We start from the raw sequence: 25240 nt of genomic DNA, 5'->3' as shown, positions 1-25240 counted from the left end.
ATATGGAGGCAAAACTTCTGTTATATTTGGTAGGATATATGCTGAGATCCTGATGCGTGCTGGACACTCACAACATTTCTGATTCTCAGTGGGAACAGAAGTGCTTAACATCTTTCAAGATTCTAGCTTCCATCAATATTTTTTGACATATAAAGGTGGATGTATTGGCCTTTTTTGTATTTGAAAATCTTTTCTTAATACGTTTTAGTATTTTCAGTGGAATAAGGGGGAGAAAAGTAAGTATGTCTGCTGCATGTGACCTTTTCCATGGCTTTGCAGACTAAAAATGCCAACGATGTCATGCACAAGACAGACACACAAGATGCCCATGCAATGGTGTTTTATTGCTGAAAAAGGAAAGTTTATGAATTCAATATCAAAAAAACAGTTTACATGCTGCTGTTGCACGTGGATTTTTGCCCTGTAAAGTGCCTATTCTTTCCACTGGCTACAGAGGGAGCCTATGCTTTTAATTTAGACCGGGATTAAGAGAATGCAAGTTGCCAGGTTATTTGCATTTGGGGGCAATAAGAGAAAGCTGAAGGTTTCTTGGCAAGCCAAAGCCACAAATAAAAGGCTATTAAGGTGTAGAGAGGGCTCACACTGTCTGCTGAAATGCTAGCTTTAAAAACAAGCAAACGAAAAAAATTCACCAGCAATCACTAAACAGTCCTGGCAAAATGGAAGTAACTCAGGGCAGGTAGAGAACAAAATTTTCCATGGCTGATGTGCAAGTCTGTGTAGGGGGTTAGTTCCCACCAAATTTACTTCAGTTCCTTAGCAGTGCCCCTCCGCCCCCAAGTTTCCTTATTACAGAAAATAAATGAGGGGTTGAGGTAATCACTCCACCCACAAGAAGAAGCTTGAGAAAGAAGGAGTGAGAGGGACACACAGGATGGTATTCAGCTTCTTAGCTCTAGGAACTTACAAATGAGTGAGACATGGAGGTCTCATATAGTCAGTGGAGGGGCAATCTATATGGTCAAGAGTAACCCTGCTTAAGCTAATTTAAGTACCTACATGCCATTAGTTGACTAGCACTATAGATTCCAGTGACTCTTTAGGCTAACTATGCATTGACTGTTATGGAGGCTTTGACATGTAGCTCACCTGTAGGGACCTAAATATTTCCAGCCATGATGACAATCTTTCAAACAATAAAAAAATGTTAGAACACAGTGGTCAGTTGTTATCTATGCTTAATGGGGGGTAGAAGAAAGTAGAGCTGGATTAATCTGCAAGAAAAAATGTTGAGTTTAGTTATTAGGAAAAACTTGCTAACTATATGGTTAGAAAAAGGATGTAATAAGGAATACAACGGTAGAGGATTTATGTGGAGGCTTCACTAGAGAACAGGTTCAGTGAATGAGTCAGGAATAACGCAGGTATGCTTAATACTCCAGAAGCACAGGACTTCAACTACCTGATCTCTCCATTCTACCTGTAAGTCTCTGTCTGTGTTAAAAAAACTCAGGGACAGCACGTTTCTTAGAATTATTTCAGCTCTATTTATGCTATGACATAATCTGGATTTTTACTGTTGTGCTTGATTGCGCATTTTAACTTTGTGTACTCTCCCAGAGTATTCATCATCTTTCTCTAGCTTCCCTCACGTATTGTCAGCTTACATTTTATCTCCCTCGTTACTTTCTCTGTCATTCTTCTGCTTTGCTCTGGGATCATCACTCCTTTTCATATTCTCCCTATCCCTGTCTCATTTTATTTCCCCTCTTTTTAGTCTGTTTTCCTAAAGAAATAGCGTTTATAATATTAGTCTTCTGTCTTCACTTTTGTCCTTTTCCCACACGTGATTTTGGAAAAAAAAAAGCTTAAAGTGAAGCATGCCATCAATCATAAGGCATAATCTGTAGCAAAAGAAGTTTCATTAACTTTAATGATGGCTGAGTTACTGAATTTCTTTTTATGTTCATAGACTCATACAGTAACAAAATTGGAAAAATCCTCTAGAGGTCATCTAGTTCAGCCTCTTGTTGGTAGCACGTCCAACTAGGTCTGGTTCCTCAGGGCCGTAAACAGTTGAGGTCTGAAAATCTCCAAAAGTGGAGATATTCCCCCACCTCTGTGGGTCCCTGCCCTAGTGTTCGACTGTCTTCAAGGTGGTTTTATTTTTTCCTTTTATCTATCTAGTTGGAATTTCCTGTGTTGCAACTCGTTTCTGTTGCCTTTCATTGTGGATATCCTAGACTGTGTGCAGCTGTAGCACAGAGGAAAGTTTAATTGCTGATAGTATTTTGTGTGACCCAGAGTTTCTATGAAACAGAGCACATAGCCTCCATTAAGCCCCTCTTTTCCTCAGATAAATATATAAAAAAAGAATTATCACAGGTTTTGTATAATAATTGCTATTGCATCTTTTTTTTAAAAAAGATTTGCAAAATTTTCAATTCTATAAGTTCTATAATACTTTCATTAAGTCTGTAGATCAATTCCGAATTAATGTCGTATGTTTGTATGAGCGTAAGTATGTTCTCTCACTTTCTTTTGACTTCCACGTGTACTTTTTAAGTAGCGCCTCATTTCTCTAGGGGTCACACGGTATCAAGGGCCTGTTTTTCTATTAGCGGTGCAGGCAGGCAGATCATGATGGTCCACTTTCTGTTATGCGGTCCAGGAAAAATCATACGCTTTATTCTTTGGCTTACAGGTTCTCACAAATTTGTTCGGTATACTTTATCATCCCAAGAAAAAGAAGCGAAAGAGGCCGTCTAACTGCTTCTAGACATCAAATTTGAGTATTAGATGTCAACTCTTTCGTATCAAATAAGAAAGGGTTGCCAGTGGGAAAGAGATGAGAGATTTAAATCTAGTCTTAGGTCTGCCATGACTCTGTAATCATATTATATGAGCATCTTGATTCTATGCCATTTTGGAAACTATCTGTTATTGCTGGTAACCAAACATGAATTTGCAGACTTCAAATTGATTGTTTCTTCCCACTTTTATCTGAGGAAAAGTTATGTTAACTATATGCAATCTTGTCAGATATTACTTCAAAAGACTTAAACTTATAGAAGAACAAAATGACTAATTTGCTTTGAAAGAAAGTTAGCTAACAGTTTCTATCAATTACCAGCAAATAGTTGCAAACTCTTTAAGAAAAAAAAAAAATGCAATATCTAATGAGATCTTTTGGGTTGCAATTGCTTTGGAATTATCACACAGTCTTACTCCATAGCACCAAGCAAATCCAGATAGCTCAGCAAAGGCAAACACCACACAGAAAATTCTCCAAATTGTGTTTCTGATTAGTTTCTTGGTTTGATATTGGATCTGCTCCCTCTCCCAGTTTTGTACTTCTGAAAGAAGGAAAGAATAGAAATGCTTGAAAAAGGACATTCATGGACGAATGAGTTTGTCATAGTACCCTGTCTTCTAACTTGCCTGCATTTTATTCCTTCTGTTTTCACTATCCATATCCATTTACTTTTGTCTGTTCTTTGGGCAAACAGGAATAAACGTACAACATTTTCAAATCCAGGTGGGGATTTGTTGCCATAGGGGAATATGTTGCCATATTTCTGTTTACTATCTTAATTCTGTGTTTCCTAGGAGTTACTTGGGGATTTTTTGTTTTTACTTGGGGGAAGAAACATTTATTCTATTTGTCAAGTAGAGAAAATCGTTACCTTGTTGAACGCTTCAGCTGCATTGTAAAGTTTAGAAGTACTGTTCTATAAGCATATTTTAATCAGCTTTCACCTCTTTATTATCAGTGTAAGAATGCCATCAGAAAGCTTAGGCATTCATACTTTTGCAGAGTTTGAACCAGCATTTTCATTTTTAATTTATCTTGCTTAGACATGTAACCGGAAAAAAATGTTGAATTTAGTACTTTCCAAGTCACCCCTACTAGATCACTTTTTTGTATGTTGCAACTCAGAGTAAAATGATTACCGTCTTAGTCTATGATATTATATTCATTTGGCAATAAAACTAAAATAAGAATGATTCATACCCCTTTTGGAACTATTATTTCAAGCTATTTATAGGTTCAAGAAGACATCATTGCATACGTCTTGATGGCTGTATTCAGAACCATAACATTACGTTTTTCAGGAAGGGAGTTTCACACCATCTAACTCCAGGTGTGTTAGTACCTAAATTAGGAATCAGTGAGGTCTCAAGAAAGTGTTTCTGCATATTTGTTAGTAATTTCTCTCTCTCTCTGCTGAAAATACGCGCAGCTAAGGTCTTGTCTTAAAAGTCTTAGTTAAATGCTAAAGGTAGATGGTGTGAATGCCTCTTTATAATAAATAAATAAATAAATTACACTTGCCCACATTACCTAGAAACCTTTAAAAATTATTTAAAAGTTTTACAAAAGTATAGGTTTGTTCTTCAGAACTTCAGCCACAAATGCCTGAGTTTATAAGCCAGTCTTCGCTGTAAGATTGTACTTTTTTTCTTTTTACGTAGAATATAAGAAGTTCATTCTTCATCTGAAATTTTAGTTCTCTAAATGTACAAATGCGGAGGTAAAACAAATGGGTAGTTTTTCTTCAGATTAGTTCAATGGTTAGATACTTCTCTATGCGCTTTCTTTCTCTCTTTCTTTCCTTCTTTCTTTCTTTCTCACAGCACAGCAGTTAAATTATTACTGAAAATTTACAGGCTCCATTTTCCCTAAATAATCGAATAAAGCAAATTAGATAAACCAGAAAAAAGCAGAAATATGCCTGGCAGACAGCTAGCTTACTAGTTTTCTTGTATAATTGAATAATATTTATCAAATAAGCTTTGTATATACGGAAAAAAACCAAGAAACATTATAGACTGTTAAAATACTTATGCCTGTTTTTCATTAGTTATCTACTGTCTTGAAAAGGTAAATGGTGTGCATTAGCACTTCAAGAAGAAAACAAGCAATTTCATAAACATTTCTGTAATAAACACTTGTATCGGGGTATATTTTGCTATCTTGATAAAAACAGGAATAATTATGCTTATTCTGTTTCCAGTTTATTTTTCTCTATATGACCTGGGTATCATTAATACATCTTTGTGAAAAGAAATGATATCAGTAGTTGCAGAACCTGGTATCACCCACATGATACAATTTAACAAATAAATATAAGAGCATGGGTGGCCAAAAGGACTGCCTCCCCTATTGGGTGAAGATATGCACACATGCATAAAAATAGACCCTTGCTTTCCCGTCTGTCGTTTGCTAATCAAAATGGCTTTCTCTAGTCCTTGAAAAGTTAGTCAGTACACACCCTGGTGAAGGTTAAGAGGAAGTGTTTCATAATCAAAGCCCTAATACAATACTGGAAAACATTTTGACGGATGTCTCTGCTACAAGATGATGTTGTGTGGGAAGGAGAGTGATTTCCCAATAGGAGGTTTTAAATTACTGAGGGTTGTAAAAATTGTATCTGGTAATTTGAACCAGGAACAACAGTAGCTGAGCAAAGGTAGATTCGGGAGGAAAAAAAATGAAAAGAAAAGAAAAAAAAAGTCTTTTTACTTGTTGACATCTCTCTAGGCTAAAGGAAAATACATTTAAAAATCTTCTTTGTCAAAATATGTGGAAAAAAAATGGGGGTATGATTTATTTCTCCTACCTACTTCTAGGTAGCTGCATATGAGCTAGTCAGTGATATTAGCTCTATTAGAGTTGAGAGACCTCTTCAATAAAGCCATTGGAAATTAGAGTGCAAATACATCTAACTGTAGATAACTGTGTACTTTAAGATGAGATAGGTCACTTTCTGGACTCCATTGACTCGCTGTCTTTCAACTATAATGGCAGCTTGAACAACTTGTTCTTATGTAAACACCTACACTATGGACGTGGAAAGGTAGTTACATATCAAGTGGTCAAAATTATATCTTGCAACATGCCGAATCTAGTTACTTTATGGAAAATTAGAATAAAATGCTTGTTTATAAGGGGAGGACTTTTGTGCTTCATCAGCTTTCAGTTATCTACTCTGACTTGTTTTCACCTTTATAGGTGTACTGGTTTCACCTGGGATAGATTTAATTTTCTTCATAGCAGCTCATATGGTTGATAACACACCAATTTTTCAGCTGTTGCTGAACAGTGGTTGCACAGCACCAAGGCTTCCTCTATTTCTCCTGTTGCCCCATGGGGGTGTACAAGAAATCAAGAGGGGACACAGCTGGCAGAGCTGTCCTCAGCTTTAATCTATGTTCAATGTATTTCAATATCCTTAATATCTGGCTGGTGTGGCAGACCACCTGCACCAGCTTCGTTAATGACTTTGTTTCACGATTTTGTTTGAATTTGATTAGTTCATGTAAACATAGCCACCTTTAAAAAAAATTCTGCTGGTAATTGATATTCTGGTCCTGTATATTGCCCTATTGGTAATATACTTACCCTTGTAAGCAGAATTAGTGCAGCAGACAACTGCTATACGAAATATGCTCTATATGATTTTGTTTAAATAGGCATTTATTCTCACTGATGAATTCAAGACTGAGGTGAAATTGGACTTCATCTGACTGTGGAGAAAGAAGATGCATGAGAGATGATGAAATAAGAAATCTGAAAAGGGTGTTTTCTCAATTTAGCTTATAATCTTTCGAGTTTTGTGTATTAACGTTAAAACAGTCCCTAGAGTCCCACTGGCAAAGAGCTGGTAAGGACTTGCTGAAATCCTTGGTATTTTAAGAGCTGAACTGGGAGCAGAAGTGGTTGGAAGATTTCATTGTATAGTGTGCAGAAACAATGCAAATGCTTTTGCTGCCTTATTGATCTTCTGAATGTATTGAAGAACTTTCTTTGACCTTGCTGCAAGGTAAGAATGAGACACGCACTTTTCATTTGCTCCCCTTCTGAGATTCAAAACTGACATGTCTCAGTTTTGAATTAGGTCAATCCAGGTTTTCACTGGGAAAAATAAACACTTCAAGAAGAGGAACAGAACGGAAGAATGATCACTGTCCCATCTGTTAAATGGCATCAATGTCTTTGATTTGACACTATGAGTGATCATTTTTTCCTTATTTTATTCATTTACCATGCAAGTTGACTGAGACTGCAACAATAAGTAATACCTTTGCAAAGTAATTCTGAAGAATGTTACTGTTGATTAAATCCTATTTCTGTTACAGACTTCAACCTGAAGAAAACTGCCTTGCTAACAAAAAAAACCCTAACCATGAAGTTGAAAAGCCTCATTTTGTGTTGTCCTAAGGTTTGATTGAATTGTTTCAATTCATTAATGTTATTTTCAGATTTCAAAGTACGCTCGCTAAAATGTGATGTTTTTCTTTTTCACTTGTAACTCAGGTATGAAAAAATCAGCTAATGAAAAAAAAAAAAATGCTGGAAGATTCATTGACTGCATAAACCAGCACAACTTGCCACGTATTATAGCTAGTTTCTTTTATTGCAAAGGTCTTATAGATACTGTGTGCATAATACTAGTAATTACTGCAGTTTTTGAAGACAGAAAAAAACTCACCCTTTGAAGTGGCAGTTCTGCTTTTTTCTGATCTGACCCTCAGATATTAGAAATAGCTAGATCATTTTCTTTTCTGTGGTTTCTGTCACCACAGAGATCTTGGCCTTGGTTTCAGAAATTGTTACCGTGTCTGTAGAGAGCATCACATTTTTCTGTCAGTTATCACAGTATGGCCTACAGTTAGAAAATGACATTCATAGTTTATCTAAATGGAATTTACTCAATTTGTGTATATTTATGGTTAGCTTGCTTATTTTATTTGCGTTTTATTCCTGCATTAACTCCTATTTGAAGAATGTATGTGATATTTAGGGAAATTTTAATGCTTTGAGAGTCATTTCAATATTTAGAGGTGTCTAAAATATTTTTTATTAGACTTCTGTAAACGAAGACCTTTAAAATGCGATTGGTGTCAACCATGAAGCCTTGTGAGTCATTCTGGGCTATTAAGAAGCAGACTCATCTTTTCTCAAGACAGCATTTTTAAAACCAAGTACTAATTCATAGACTATTCAGAAAACATTAAATAGTAAAACAGTCCCCTCATCGGCAAAATAATTGCACTGTAAGCAATATGAATTACATTTGTTTGTGTGCATTTCCATGTCTCCTTATCATTCTGTTTTCTAGATACTGTTTTATTGCTCAGCCTGGTCTCTTGGATATTCTCCATATTGAATTTTGCTGAAATAGTTCTCGCCCTTTGCCTTTTTCTTTCTCTTTTTTATTCTGAACTCTTCCCTCCCCACTCCCCAACCCCACTCTGCCAATTAAACTGTTCATAAAGCTTGAGGGAATGGAGCTTGGCTTAAGACTGTAGTAACGCTGGTTAGGGGTGGGGGATGCGGAACTATCGTCCCAGTCATACTTCAGTTCTTTTTAAATAAACATTACCCTTACACCAAATGCGGTATGTGGAGCTGTTAACCACCAAGCTTCCTTATTCAGCAGTGTTTAATTATTTTTTAAATTTTAAGAAAAGTACACCCTTAAATTTAGGGTTCTAACTCTGTATTTGGATACCTTAATATATTATTTGATTATCTGTAAATTCTAATTAGCCTCTTCTGCAGCCATTTGCCTGTAATATTAGGTTTTCAAAAATGTGTCATTCCTCTTATCTGTGGTTATATATTTAGTTGGGTTCAGACTAAGAAAATCCAAACCTTCAACATATATCCAACCTTATTTAGGAAACTTCTCCAAGCAGTTTTCCCCTGTAACACTGGTCAGCATTTATAATTCCTGTAATTGCAAACTGCTACAGTCAGGTCTAAGCAAAAATATATGATTGCTGTTCCTTCCCTAAAAAAGGCTTTGGAAGGAAAGGCATCATAAGAATCTCCCATTCTTCCTCACTTTCCCCTCCTGCAGAGATTTTTAGAAGGCAAATCAGATGGGGATACAGTTCCCTCTGTAGTTATATGTTATAAATTACATCGACTGGTGTTGCTTTTTCAACTGTGACATTTGCTTTGATGTAGCACATGCATAAAAGCACATCATTTCATAATATATCTTTGTTAGGCTAATGACAACCATATCTGAGTAGGAACCGCACAGGAAAATTGGGCTGAACTATAATTACTCAGACTGGCCTTTGAATGCGACACTGAAATCTGTGGTGTATTTGTGTGATGAGTATTATGAGACGCTGATGGGTGCAGGCACACAGACAGCAGCTCATTCAGGAAAGCGGCGACATCAGCAATTCATCTTTAGGTGTCTGCTCTGCGCTTACCCACTCTCTAGCAGGCAGCCAGGCTGAAGCTTTTTCACCTTAGCAGCGAGTGTGAGGTGTGAAGCTATGCCTCTCCACGTACCCTGGATAGATGGTCCTGGGCTCCCTCCAGTCATTCTGCTGTATTGCAGAATCATAGAATCATAGCATCACAGAACGTGTTGGGTTGGAAGGGACCTTCAAAGGTCATCTGGTACAACCCCCCTGCAGTCAGCAGGGACATCTTCAGCTAGATCAGGTTGCTCAGAGCCTCATCAAGCCTGGCCTTGAATGTCTCCAGGGATGGGGCCTCCACCACCTCTCTGGGCGACCTGTTCCCGTGTCTCACCACCCTCATTGTAAACAACTTCTTCCAAATGTCTAATCTAAACCTGCCCTGCTCTAGTTTAAAACCATTGCCCCTCGTCCTGTCGCTACATGCCCTCGCAAACAGTCCCTTTCCCTTAAAACTGCCTTTACCATACACCTTTTATTTGTACCATTTTTTCTCTGGTAAGATTGACAGTGAGTCTCTAGTTCCTGTCTTCCATGCTGGTTTTCTTCTACTCTATCATTTTTTGCTAGATATATTTCATTTTACACTTTTCCTTTTCTTTAAATTTTAATTTTGTCTTTTGCTTTCTGACTTTTCCATTTCCTATATATATATCTATCTCCAAACTTCACCCATTCTGTCATGGGCATATTCCTATCACAGACGTTCATTTTTATTCTTTGTATTGTATAAGTGAGGATTTGGATTCAGATCCCTTTAAGGTGCTGTAAATCCCAGGAAATTAAAATCTTTTTGGTACATATCCAGAAATACCTTTTTGAGAAATATCTTGGGATGTAAAAGTCAACAATTCTTGGCACCAGTACTGAACCCTTCTTTATTTATATCCAACTTCCTGCAACTTGTAACCCAAAACAGGCTGATATTCCTCGCTGCTATGAGTTGTGAGACGCAATATTGTCCATCCACCTTAGCCTGTAACAGATACCGGTGACCAAGGTGACGGCTTATGACAAGTTCTCAGTCTCCCTTTTCCATAAGTAAGCTTCATCAGAGAGAAAAATCTACAGTCTCGGTACTGTTCTGTGGCGTATGTCTGCCATTCAGGTACATAAAAAGTAACAGATGACAGCTTTCAGGCTGAACTTTGTTATTTCCAGTCCCCGATATTGTTGCGCCTATTCCCAGATCTGTTCACACAGAAATCTGGAAATGCAATTATTCCATCCCCAGTATCCTCCGTTTCATGGCGTGCCTGTTGGATGGCTTATAAAATTAGAGAAAATGTTTGTGGCTCTGATCCTGGGTTACTTGTATCTCATGACGAGTAGTTGCCCAGTGAAGGATCAGCTGTGATTATTTCCTTTCTATTGATGGCTAGTTGGTGTTTATTCCCCCTTCAACCCTGATTTTTTTTAGAAGCCTGCTGAGACTCTTTCCTCCAATCGGAGACCCTGTGTGATGTATATCTGTTTTTCAGTGCCACCCCCACCCCCCAGGACAGGTCATAAATGCTGAGCAACTTAATTGCTGCTTACAGCTTTTCACTAGCATTTACGATTAACCTCTTTGAGCAGAGCTGGGTCCACAGAACCAGGCAATGATTCCCCTGGCTTCATGTGTGATGACTGCTTAGACACCAAAGGGCCTGGCTACCTCTGTTCTGTTAAACTGGTAAATAGGCTGTGTCCGTTGCCTTTCAGTAAATACTAAATACATAGTTCTTGAAATAGTTTATAAAAAAAGTGTAGTTCCATCACTTGGCTTCAGGATGAAATTGGAGTATGTTGGGCTGACATAATTCTTCAGAAAAAAAAAAATGTGGATGCTAGTGCTACTCCTTTTTATTTTTTTTTAAAAAGAGGTTGCCAGAATCTGGCAGGTTACCATCCCTGACTTCAAGATGATACAGGTGGCTTCCTACATTCTTCTCTTCCTTCCTTCCTTCCTTCCTTCCTTCCTTCCTTCCTTCCTTCCTTCCTTCCTTCCTTCCTTCCTGCCTTCCTGCCTTCCTGCCTTCCTGCCTTCCTGCCTGCCTTCCTGCCTGCCTTCCTGCCTTCCTTCCTTTTCCTCAACTGATTCCAGCACTTTCCAGACTGCAGGTTAGATCCTGACCCGTTCTTCCTTTTTGTTTAGCTGTCATCTGTTTTTACACTTGCTCTTGGCAGCGTATTTCCTTCCCAGCCATAGCTGAATATTTTCCTTTTATTCTGTAGTAATGTCTTAAAGAATTACATTTTAATGAATGATGCCAAGTTTCCTAGAAACGTTTTTTATTTATGATTACACTTTCACTTACTCAAAGTTACACAGTATGTATAAATGCAATACACAAAAAGAGGGCCAATAATTTAATTAACAGGAATATTAATTTTTTTGATGTGCTGAATGCAGGATGGATATAAAAAAAATAGGTCTGCCTAGTCCTTAACCCTCAGAAGTGCCTCCTACTCCCCAGAAACATAGCTTCTAGAAAAAGGGATAGAATACTTAAATAAAACTTTTGGAAATTCTTTCCACTACTCCGTGGTTGATCTTCATAAACTACAGCTATTCCTATGACCTAGGTAAATATTAATTATAGCAGATAGTATTAATATTACATGATATTAAATATATCAGGGTACTGTCTGTAAAAATGTTTGGCAATTTAGCATATCAGAATAATAAAGAAATATTTCATGTCAATTGAACAGCAATATGTAATACATCTGTTGTGGTTGCATCACGTAGATGGAAATGAAAAAAGTATTTTTAAAAGGAAAAATGTTTTATTGAATGAAAACATAGGTATTTGCACATTAAAGGTGTGTGCATGTTAATGCACACATTGAGAAAAGCAGAAAAAAGGTTGTTGTGTAAATATCAGCCTTGTGTAAGTCTCGTTTAAATACAGACCTTGTCAATAGGAAAAAAAATAACGGTTCTTGCTGTGTGGTTTGCTATAAAGCCGGACTGTGTTATAAAGACATATATTGTAATATTTATTCCAAATTCTAACCAGTCTTTAGGGTCTCAGAGAGGACATAAAGCATGGGGAAACTTTAAGGGTAAGAAACAGTAGTTTGAAAACAGCTTTTCTACCATTTTATCCAAATTTTGTCACAGTTAACTTACTATCACAATATAGATTTAATCTAAGTAGCTATTAAACTCAAGCATAAGGAAAGGGTATGAAGTGTTAGCAAGCTCTAACTTTCCAACTAAAATGTTTAATCTGATGGAAACAATATCCCTTAGTCTATGGGGGAAGGGGGGGGAACGCTGCAGTGATGCAAATTCGGCGTCACGGATTCACTGGGCTGCTCACACACAGTGTTGCGTCTTCGTGGGTCATTAACATGCTGTAAATCCCTACGTAGATGAGACTGCTCTGAATAGTGGTATGTCACAAGAAATGGAGGGGCGGGGGGAAGAGGAATGTTTTCTGCGGAACAGAACTGTTTTATCCTCTCAGAGCTATTGTGGCAAGCTGTGTTTCATCAGTTTGGGATGCTCACAGACAGCGAAGACCCTCTGTTGAAATGAACGTGCTGTTCCACGTCTCTTCACCGCCGACAATGGCTGCCCTTTCCTATTGAGATGGCTTATACGCTACCCCGTCTGATGTGCCGCTTCATTCTCCTTCGGGCTTTGCTCTCAAAGAACGTTGACAAAGTCCTCCTCGTTTGTTTTTTTTTATCTTAATAATCCCTGTGGCCCAGCAGAAATGTGGGAAGTCCAGAACAAGATCAGAATCGCTCAGTGCCGATGCTATGGTATCCTCATTGCTTCTCAATAAAACCCCCCCAAAATAACAACAACGGAAAATTTACTGCCCATCAATGTGTGCCATTGCTAAATATGCTTTGCAATTTTTCTGTCCTTCAGGATGCCAACATGGTATTATGTTTAAAACACAGGATTGTTTTCATTTTCGTAAGTAACAGTTAATTCAAAGAATTCGTGAATAATAAAAATTATTCTCTGCAGCCAGGAAGACAGAGCATTTTCTCTGCAAACTCACCCTTGTCTCCCAACTATTTTAGTGTTGTTCTCAGAGAATGATGCTGTGATCCCAGTCTTTGACGAGCACCTAACCTTTCAGGCAATATCGCACACTGTGTGCACCTGGAGGAAAGAAGCTTTAAAATTGTGACCTTAACGAACAACAAAAAAATCCTCCCCCGCCCCCCAAACAAACATAAAATAAATGAGGAAGCATCTGACAAGCCTGACACAAGTAGCCAAATGCTATCATTTTTTGAAATCCTGAGATTTCCCTTGGATCATTGCTGTGCGTGTATATATACACCGCTGCCCTTTAACACATTTGTATTTATTGCTAGAGAGCTCCACAGCATCATCCTCCACACGGAAGTAAGAAGGGAGCCTCCGTTCTGAGTAGAAACGTACTCATCCTGGGAATAAGTTGTGACAGTCCGCCACAAGCAATCGTTGCTCCAGAAAGAAGCAAAAAAGTTCATTATGCGCCAAGAAGAAACTGGAGCGCGGGAAGATGACCAACAAAATGTAGCGTGAGATTAAACACATCACAAAGCTCAACATTCACATAACCATTTAATAATATAAATTACTTTATTGTGTTTATTTTTGGGCGACGTATATGAGTTATGCTTGCAGTGTATCTTCCTCTTCTGTTGGTTCTGTTCCTGGGGCTAGTTTAAGGTGCCTGCTAGGAAGACTGTACGCTTCAAACCTACGGACTGTGTCTTCAGCGGTTTCAACTCTTGGCACCCTTGGCATTCTGGAAGTGCAGAGCACGTTGTCTGGACAACTATAACTCTGCATTTGCAAAGCTTTTGAATGCTGAATGCATTCAGGTAAGTTGAAAACAGATGTAAAGCTAGAAGAGAACTAAGGGTTTGTTGCTTTTCAGGGAGTTCGTGCATGCTGGAGACTTCTGCTTGAATCAAAGAATGTGTGGAAAGTGATATTAAGGTTATGGAGAAAGAAGATCAGCTATTTTTCAACTGAGGTAAGTTTGAAAAGACTGTTTGAAGTGCATTTTAAGCAATTCACGTTCTATCATTGATGACTATTGCCAAAGGTAGGCCTGAAGGCTAGATCCTTCAGGCTGAGGATCAGCCAGCCTGCTTAGTGCGATGGCTTACAACAAAGGGTAGCAGTATACCCTGCCAGCACGCTCCACCAGCAAAATTATTCTTCTGTGGACGCAGGTATCTTCATCCCAGTACAATAAAGCCATCTGCACTGCTGAAAAGGAACTTAGGCTGGTAAAACCAGTGTTGTCAGAAGTCGGTGGAAATTTTGAGTTGCAGCTGTCCTGGGCCTGAAGGACAGACATGGGACACTGCACACAGCTGATGCAGTGGAAAACAGTGACATAACCTGAGCGTGTGCTTTCACGGGATCACAGAATGGCAGGAGTTGGAAGGGACCTCTGGAGATCATCTAGTCCAACCCCCCTGCCAGAGCAGGCTGCACAGGAACGCGTCCAGGTTGGTTTTAAATATCTCTAGAGGAGACTCCACAACCTCTCTGGGCAGCCTGTCCCAGTGCTCTGGCACCCTCATTTTAAGGACAGTCCACAGGAAGTTTGCAGACACAGGGAAACCAAACTGTTAAGTCACCCAACCTTCCTTACTTGACATTTTGCTTACTAAAATCATTTAGCATTAAAGTTACTTAGAGGCCTGCAAGGCACAGGTATTACCTTGAGGAGGAGACGGAGACTTCTAGAAGCAGCATACATGCAGGAGGCAGTGGCTCCTGAAGAGTTCCTCCACGCCATTGCAGGATGAACCTTTGCCTGATAGAATTACAAAATGGTTTGGGTTGGAAGGGACCTTTAATGAATACCTAGCTGTAACCCCTCTACCGTGGGTATGGACATCTTCCACTAGAGCAGGTTGCTCAAAGCTCCATCCAACCTGACACTTCCACACCTCTCTGCACCCTCTTCCAGTGTCTCACCAGCCTTAGCTGGTTCCACCGCCAAGGGCAAGCCAGCGTTATCAGCCTTGCTGGCCTTGACTCATTTGTTTTTTTATCCCATGGCAGGGATTGACCATGCCCTAGCAGCCTGTATATAGCAGAGTCCACAGTTGGTTTTGTGATGTGGCCTTTGCCATAGGAGCCCACAGGACACAAGCCACAGCCCGGCCACTTTCCCTAGCAGTATGGCTTCTACAGGAGTTATGGACGAACAAAAGAGAAGAATAACAACAGAACAGAAGTCAACAACTGCAAAGGACTCTGTCATTCTTTAAGACCCCTCAAATTTCAGTTTTGAACAGTGGATATCTTGTCCGAAACAAGATTTGCAACAGACGGCTTAAAAGAAAAATTGCAAATAGTTATTGTAAAACACGGAGAATATGATTCCCGATTCAAGCTGAAATTATCTACAGACTTAAAATACAGGAAAGGTAAGTTTTGTCTTTGAATCTATTACCTTTTCAATTAAGAACTGACAATTTACAGTATATAATAAAGAACTAGGAGAAACCCACAAAGAAAAAAAACCCCCTTATTTTGAATTCTTGTTTCCAAAACATCACCATGATTTTGCCATTACTGCAGCAATAGTTTGTGAGCCAGTGCGGTGGTGCAAGTGAAATCAGCTCATAGTCGCAGCTCTGTTTCATTTGCTATAGCATTTCTGAGTAAATTTACTGGCACAGTGTCCCTTTTTGCATTTTGCTAATGAAATTATGCACGTTCAACCCTTTGAAGATTATATTCCCATATGCAAATTTGTAGGAAAAATTGATACCCATGCCACAGATCAACACACGTATCGTCATATGATGAAAAAGGAGAAAATAAGTTCTGTGTTTCTTGGGCAGTTCGGCTTATGGGTTGGGTTTTTTCCTAGGTACCTTTAGCCTTATTTTTGCTGTACACTTTCACAGGACTTTTTTTGCATTGCTACCACCTAATGGTCATAATGTCTTGCCTTCACTCTAATGGTAGTAATTTTGTCTCACTCGTGTCCAGCTTTCAGACAGAAATCATACAATAGCTTTTGTCTTTTTATCAAAAAATAAAGTAGTAGTAAAATACTAAAATTACTGCCAGACTTTCATCACCCATTTTTTTCTATTTGCATGGTAGTCTTTTTTCCTTGGTGTTCCTGAATTTCTAATGATAAGAGGGTTATGATTAATTTGCAGATAGAATAACCCTTTTGTAAATGCACAGTACTCAATAAATGAACAAGCTGCTTACGGTAATTAAAGTAATGTCATCCTGTGCTCAAATTGCTTGTGCTAATAAAGCTAATTGACAACAGCAAGCATTAACTGTGATTAGTCATATGCATCTAATGTCATCACCAGTGCCTATAATTTTCTACATAGAGGGAATTTCACATCTGTTTTAAATCACTTGTCTGTTGTCTGCATTGGTGTTCTTTCCTATATTATTGTATCAAAGATTCGTTCACTACAATGGATGATAGAAAAGTTGATTCTCTTTTTCAAACAAGAAGAACTGCACAATAAAGAACCAGATATGAAACATTTCCAAGTCACTTTTTCTGAAATAAGGGTTTGATTTCAGCTAAATTAATAAATTTGCATTTTCCTTCTTTTTCCTACAGTCTGATATCCCTTTCTACAGGATGTAGATTATTTATATTAGACCACAAGCTGTGTTTCGCAGTAGAATAGATGAGTCAAAAGATCCATTTTGTATTTGGTTTGGAAAGTTGCAAGAAATTGTGATCAGGAAGACAAACTTTCCAGGCTTTTGCACCATTTATTACAGACAAACACTTATCTGGAAGTAGAACAGTAATAATTTGCTGTGTCAATCCAAAAGGGCCGACATTAAATTACCAAGAATCAGGTGGCTGAATATGCAGCTTTGGAGACCAAAATTTAGTACTTGCTTTTTTTGCAGCAGTCTTTTTTTCCTACTTAAAGATTCCCTTCTCCCTTCAGTTTCCTAACAGCTAACCAATAATTTCTACAAGTGTTTTTCATAAGTTACGTTCACTAGACCTCTCTAATTCACGAGCTTTCTGTGTTCTCTGTCCAAATGGGCACATTTTTCTAAAAACACAAAGGTGTTCTCAAGTCTCCAGCTGAGGCTTTTTGCTGGATGAAGTAACTAGTTCATGTGTTACCCCGTTGGCCGCACTTCTTAGTTTGCTTTTATCCATCTGCTTGGAATTACTGATTTATGTTTAGCTGGTGTTTGGCCGTATGCCTCACAGCTTCATTGACTACGTAGGAACGCAGAGCTATCGTATCATCTCTGGAGCAGTAAAGGCAAATCAACTGATCTCAACTTACGCAGAGAGATACATAGATAAAGGTTAAAGGGAATAAGCTGGCCTTTGAACAGCTTTGGTGATCCTTTTTTGTTTTACAGCAATTTCGCTGCCTTCCTCCACTTCAGATTTCAGGTGTATGTCCATTAGTCAAAAAGTTAAACAGTTGCTTGTGATTTTTTTTTTTTTTTAATTTATTTTTTTTTAAATCCCATTTCAGAGTATGATCAGGTCATGACATTTGCTCATCATTCTTCATTTTCTAAGAGTAAGTTCCAGATCTACTCATAAAAATCCTCATAATTTTGGAATTTGCCATGGTATTACTCATATGAATGATATGCATCACTATGACCCGCCTCTGTGGTTAATGTGACATGGATGTCAGTACCTGCATTCTTCCGTAGAAGAGTCCTAAGTTTCACAAAATAATTTAATTGAACATATTAAAAAAAAAAGCTGATCCTTACCAATATCAAAACATAAAATTCTTAATCAGATTCACTTTCTTGGATTCTTTTTTGCCTGTATAGACCACAAATGGTTTTGGTTTGTTGGTTTTGTGGTGTTTTTTGTTTGGTTGGTTTTTTTTTTTTTTTTTTTTTTTTTTTTTGAGACATCCAGTAGAAATCAAAGATACAAATCTGAACTAATATCTAGAGCTGCAGGTATTAACCTTCATTTTATCAGCTGACAACACAGACTTCACGATAACTTATTCAAAAGATCCGAGTGACTTGTTCGTGAGCTCAAAGGATAGTGATCATATTGGCTCACTTTTACCTGTGCCTCTAGATTTCAGAAAATGTTCTTTAACTTTTTGATGGCTTAGTTGGCAAAATCTTCCCATTACTGAGATGTCAGAGTGGTCCCAAACAGACTCTGGAGATTTTTAATTTTTGACAGCCTGGATAATTGTGTAAGTACCCAACTCCTTTTTAGTGGCAGCAGTACTCGTGTTTATAAGAAACGATCCTCCTGTTTGCTTGGGCATATAAAAATCAGTTATCCACCTCTGAAACCTCTAAAAAAAAAAAAAAAGCCCCAAGCTTTTACCTGTGTATACCCAAGAGTACCAAGTTTTTAAAGCTCATCACCACCACTAAAAACCAGCTCACCCTTTCTATCCAACACGGTGAACTCAGATGCTTACAAACCCTTCCCAGGGCGCAGAGCCAGGACTCCTAGTCTTGTGGACGACTGGGCATAGAAGCTTTGCAAGAACGTATTACAACTGAAGACTTCAGGACCCAGGTTTAGATGCTCTTTCATCTCAGTTCCAGGAATACACTATAGCTACATGGTCAGGGCAGCCGGCAGGTGGCTCATGTCCTGCCGTAAGACTCACAGAGAATGTTTCTGAGAAGATACGAAGAGAGTGGGCATGATGAAATATGGCGCAACCACAGAGAAAAGAAAAGAACAAAAGATACTGAGACCTCATGGACTGATTATGAGAAGCAGCCATTTACCTTGTAACCAAAGGAGGGAGAGGAATGAAAGGAAAAAAACCCAACCAAATAAATAAATAAATAAATCGAAGTTTCTCATGTTTGCCTTCGGGGATTTTGCGTGGAGACTCTGCAGCAGTCAGTACAGTGATGTCCATATTGATGTATTTGCCTCTAAGAGGTTCACACAAGGGAGAAGTCCTCTGGCAGAAGTGCTGCCTATGAAGGGCAGAATAGAGAATAACTGTTCTCAGCACAAGATGATAAATGCTACTTCGTACCAGAGTAATGGAAAATTGTAAACATAGGGCCTTTTTTTTTTTTTTTTTTTAAGGTGTCTTTAAGGAAACCAAGCTAATAACAAGCAAGCATAGATTTTAATAAGGAATAAAATTAGAAAATAAGTAGATAAATGTGATCTTTTTGGCAAACATGGGAAGTTAAAGGGAAGTTGTGCCTCACAAGGCACAGTGTTACAAATGGGGTTGTGCCCTGGAAAGCTAATCCTAATAATAGAGATGGAACATACTTTTAAATTCAGGTTTTTTAAGTGATTGATCAGAATTGATATGCATCCGATGACTTCCTTGGTATGGTGCTACTTGAAGAAGTCATAGGATAATTACTTAATTCCTTACCATTTTTCTTGTCACTGCTTCTTCAGGCTACCCTTCACTGTTTGAAGTTCTGTCTTTTTGTCATGTAAAAGCTTTATGGTTCTTGCCCTCACTTTGGATTGTACATCCTACAAAATTATGGCACACTGGTCTAATGGCTAAGTAGACCAGGAACGGGCAAGTTGACCTGCCCAAGAAAGAAATACAAACGTTGCTACCGATGTAACTGCTGTCTAATGTCAAAGAATATCGCTTAAATTTTATTTGTCTTTACTGTTCTTTTGACCAGGAAGCAAGAAATTTGCAAGTATAACTAAGAAGTTGGTCTTTCTCTCACCTTCCCCACCATAGATACAAAGTCAGTCTATCATCAAAAGGCTAATGGAATGGGCGTAAGGAGTATTTTAGGGAAAGAAAATCCAAATAATTTTTCATAAAGGACTACCTGCATCCTTCAGTTTTGTTTAACGTAACTATAGGGCTTACATGAGCCAGCTATTTCCCTGGGCACTCCTGATAATCATTGGAGAGGGAGGTTCCTCTAGAGGAAGACTCTGGATCTACCTCAGGAACGCTGCCTTCTCAAATATTAAAAAAAAACAACCAATTAAGACTCAATAAATATGAGAAGGTATTAATAGATGGGTACAGTCAATCTAAGTTTTAGATGTTAAAAATGCAAGCTAGTCTTACATCAATTAATAATGCTAATCTTACATCAACAACGCAATACCTGTCATTTACAAAAAAAAGAGTCTTATCCTGGTCACCATTCAACTGCAATTTCTACAGCAACTGTTTCACCAATACAAAAGAGCCCAATTTTGACCAAATCTCAGTTTAATGATTTGTTAGTTTTTATTTTAAGTGCACAGAGAGCATTACAAATTCCCTGACAGAATTCCAATATTATGGTCAAGATCACCGATTCTTGGTTTTATGGGGTTTTTCCACCTTTTTTTTTTTTTTTTTTTTTTTAAATATGGAGCTGAAATCCACACTGGTAAGATGGTTCTGGTGTACTTCATTAAGAATTTAAAAATTTTCTTGTAAGATAAAATTGTTGAGCTTTTCGTTCCTTATTCTCTCATGGCCACAACAGTCAGATTTATATAGCGCTTACGGTGTGACGGACGATACACGTAACTGAGGGGTTTTATTATGCTGTTTTATTAGCTGTGCTCAAACCTATGAAAAGGGGGCATTTTTCCCCTGTGCTGTTTTTGAAAGGGCAGCTATGCCTTTTAATATCCCATCAACAGCTGTTTGAGAACGTGCCACCACTACTGATTCTCTGAAGTCATAAACAGTTGTAAAACTTGATGAAAATAAAAGCTGTACTCTCAAACCTTTTTAAGTATTCTTCTTTTTTTTTTTTGTTTAACACCTGTAATCTATTACAAACAAGTTTGTATCTTTAAGCTGAACGAATGTCTTCCTTTAAAGATATTGACAGTAGTGAAACGTATTATAGGAAATGCTTTAGCATCTTTGAAATCCTTCGAAAAGAGGACAGAAACGCACAGGGGAAAACAACAAACGACATGGGACGAAGGGTCGTGTTTTCCCTTCTGGTTACAAAGCAACGTGGCTGTGCTGCTCAGAAGGTTTTTGAAGTGTTGGCTGCTACCAAAGGGAGACACTGAACTTCACCGATCCTCAACTTCTGCAGGGCATTGAGGACTCTACAAACTAAGACTCACGCTGAGCACTGACAGCCAGAGGGGCTGGAAATCTGGGGGCTCTGTCACCCCTCAAGTGTTCTGCATCATCTTGGGCATCAGATCTCAAGAAAGCCTCTTCTCACTGCCCAGATGTCCGCTCTCACTCCTCTTGCAGCAGAACAGGCTCCTTTTTCCTCCTTAAACAGGAAGGCTTCAGTGCCTCCGAGGAAAAATACATCCTATTTGGACTTCTCCCATCTTGCCAGTTCTCAAGAAGTGGGCAAGGGGAGGGGGGAGAAATAGAACAAGAACTTAAGCGTAGATGATCTGGAATGATGCTGTATATCACTAAGTTAAGCGGAGCTATTCACATAGCATGCGACAGACCCAGAGCTTGAGCTGATTTAGGGTGCTAAAGTGTGTTAGAGGGGGTGAAAAGGAAAAAAAACCCACCTAGGGAAACAGAACAACAAGAAGTTTGAGTCTAAAGGCTCGGCAGCAGATGAGTTTTGCGTTACTACGGGACTCCCAATCAGTGCGTAGCAGTTAATGCTATTTCACATTACTACTAGAAATAAGCTAAGCTGTCCTGACCTACGTCCTCACCGTGGCAAGCAAAACAATTACCACTGCAGTAAACGTGGCGATATCCGAGAGAAAGGTGCGTAGGTGCGATGCATCACACCGAAGATGTGGGGATGGACTTAGTTTTTGCTTTTGTAGAAATCCGATTTCAGAGGCAAGGCACTGCAGTTGTACAAGTAGCTAGTAAGCTGAAGACTTAAGATGTAAAATCTTTTTTTCTGCATGAGTTAACTCTTCAGATATGGGGCGAGAACAGCTTTTTCATTTCAGTTCGATCTAACGCCTTCATTTGTATAATATATACCACTTCTGAATTTTAGCCCTATTATCAGTTACAAACTAGACTACTAAAAAGGTGTGCTTTTTTTGATTGCTACAAGGAAGTTACTTTATCCCGATCTATTAAAAGCTATCAATTAATAACATTAACAAAATGTTATTAATTGTCAAAATTACTGGACTCAAGGCAAATTACTGGACTCAAAGCAACAGGAATGAAGAGAAATTCCAGTCTTTGTTACACCTCATTCAGCTTTAGACATACGTGCTTTTATCGTCTCTATTTAGCGTCTAACACCTATGAAAAAGGAACATTTACTTCATACTTCTAATCACAGATCATTCTATCTTTGCACGGTCCCAAAGCTTAGTTCTGTGAAATCCTCCATGAGCCATCAGGTAAAAGAACGGCAAATGCAACGCTGCCGGGATTCTGAACGCATAGAAAGCAAGAGCTACTTGTGCGGTAAAAGTAATTCAACGCTGGAGTCCTTTATCTGTCACTCTATTTGTAATTGTTCTTTGAACGTAGAAAAAAACCCCTCATTTCCAGCACTGTTCCTTTTCCTTAAGTTCTGCAAGAAATTATCCTGATAAAGCTCTTACGCAGAAGGGATAATCTTTTATAATGAAGAGTATTAGGCAGCATTGACATAGATTCTGCTCTCTCCGTCACTTCTTCGTTACTCGAAGCAGTCTGTTTCAAAGTTCAAGCACTAGAACATGCAGCATTTCATCAGGTTGTTGCAGTGTGTCACCGGGTCCATCCGCAGCCGCTCTAGAAGCCGCGATGGCAGCAGCAAAGCAGTGAAAGTAGTAAACATCGCTCCCAACAGAGAAGCTGTAACTAATAGAAAAGCTTATGCTCATTTTTGAGTCTTTAAAACATTATTAGAGGATTGTAGTGCACGTCAAGGCCAAACGCTGTTTATTAAAAAAAAAATGTATCATTCTTGCAACATTACCCTTTCCACTCTGAGGTCAAAAGAGCTTTTTTTTGTCAAGAACATGCAGCGGAGATTGTCAAAGGTAGCAGTATTCAAGCAGAGACATACTAGTTTGGATCAAAGCTGGAGCAAATAAGAAGTCCAGAGGCCGTATTAAGTTCTACAGTTCTGATAAATAAGAGCCTGTGGAATACACCTTGACAATACATATGGTTGGGTGTTACTACAGTCTCAAAAATATTTATCTTAAAAACTTACTAATTACCCTTTCAAACATGACATATTGTTACATGCAGGCGAAGGCTAAATCTGCAGTCCTCGTAGCAAGTCTAGACGGAAGATCAAGTCTCTCAAGACAACTGATGTCAATAGAAAACTAATAATTTTTGCCTAGCAGCAGCAATCGTTTGAATTTCTGAATCTTCCCATTCCAAAGGGTCAGATTTCCACACACAATCCTCAGCCCACGCCATCAGTGTAAGTTCGGAGCTCATATTGACAACTTACTCAGAGGATTCAGTTACCGTGCATCCCGCTTCCTTCTTCTAGTGCATCTCACAACTTCATCTCTTTCCCTCGTGATTAACTCGACACAGGCATCGTGGCCACGAACTATTTGAAGACAATTCTCCCGGGAGCACAAGGCCGTTCAGAGGTTCTTGTTTACAGCAGTCCGTTATTTTGCGGGCAGTTAGCCAGCTAGAAAGATTTAACCTTCTTTTGCTAGCTCACTTAGCTGTTGCAATAACCAAAACGAGAAACAAGAGCTTGCTTGAGATTAAGAATTCCAGATCCCCTTTCCCTGCCCTCAAAGCTTAACTTGGTCATTTACCTGCTTTCTTTCTTTCAAGCCAGTATCTTGACAAGCGCAATGAAGATGATCTTCCCATTTGACTCCGTTACCTACCTATAACCTTTTGGTGACAGACTTTGTGCATTTATGAAGAATTTCTTCCTCCCAATTAGGTTTGTTTCAGTGCAACTGGGTGATGTAGTTTCTGTATGAATCAGTCATACTACCCCAACACTACTTATCCTCATTCCTTCCTCTCCAGACACTTGGCACAAGAAGGCATTTGGAAGTAGCAGCTACCCCTCTCCTTGAGGGAACTGGTTACTTAGTCATGTATAACACAGTCCATACTTTCTCTTTTTGGTTGTTGTTGTTTTTTTTTTTTTGTGTGTGTGTATGGTTGGACTCTATGATCTCAAAGGTCCTTTCCAACCATGAAGATCCTATGATTCTATGATACGACAGAAAGGCACCTTGAAGAATAGCTCAGCTGAAAGAGCACCAAGCACGCTCATACGCAAATTCAAGCTCAACATACCCATCAACCTGCACCCAGTTTTACAATGAAAGCCTTCTTCCGAGATACTGCCTTACCGCATGAAGAAAGCTTCCTTCAGAGCCGAGTCATCCGCGAAGACCTTTCTCTGCAGCCTGCTCAGCCCAGGCACTGGGATGGCTGGGGGCAGGAGGTCCTGTGTGCACCATCTGTAGCCACTCTTCTCTGGACTTAACGTGAAGTCAAGGGCAGGCTGTTCCTCAGCAGCGACCAGGAAGCTCCTAGTGAAGTGCAGGTAACCACCCAGCCGAGTTTACTTCCTTTGGACTGTTGTCAGGATGCATTAGACCAATCCTTAGAGCAGCCAGAGGCTTCTTCCACCACATTAGAGACCCTCTACCTTTCTCACACAGGCCGTTATGATGGTTTACATCTCTGCAACACCAAATTCAAAGCTGCATCAACCTTGTCAGTGTGTTCTTGAGGACAGTACTGGTGACAGTTGCCTAAACAGCGAGATCTCACCACTGTATTACGGAGAATTTACCACAGCATGCAGAAGCATAGCAGTTAGTAGATTAACGGCATCAGTACAAGTTGACAGATGAACCACTTTTGGCTGAAGCAGAGAGTGCTGATTCAATAATCACAAACACAAGTTCTTGCCTCAGTTTCTGGGAAGCTGGAAACACGTGAGCAAAAAGGCTCAAATATATCAAGTAACCGGACTGTGAGAGAAGCAGAGAAATCTTCATTGACAAAAGCTGAAGTTGGCCTCAGAAACCAGAGGCACCAGATGCTCCTCCCATCAAATTACACCCAGGCTGGCTGGAGACCACTGACAGCGTCTACGCATGCAGAGACAGGAGCTTAAAAACATTTTAGGTTTACTTGAAGTGCTTCAGAATGGGTTGTATGACATACACGAGTACCTCATTCTTCCTATATTCTACAGCTCAGCGCGTTTCGGGAA

This window comes from Chroicocephalus ridibundus, chromosome 4 (assembly GCF_963924245.1).
Source record: "Chroicocephalus ridibundus chromosome 4, bChrRid1.1, whole genome shotgun sequence".
Taxonomy (NCBI): Eukaryota; Metazoa; Chordata; class Aves; order Charadriiformes; family Laridae; genus Chroicocephalus; species Chroicocephalus ridibundus.
The sequence above is the reverse complement of the archived record's forward strand: the minus strand, read 5'-3'. Positions refer to the sequence as shown.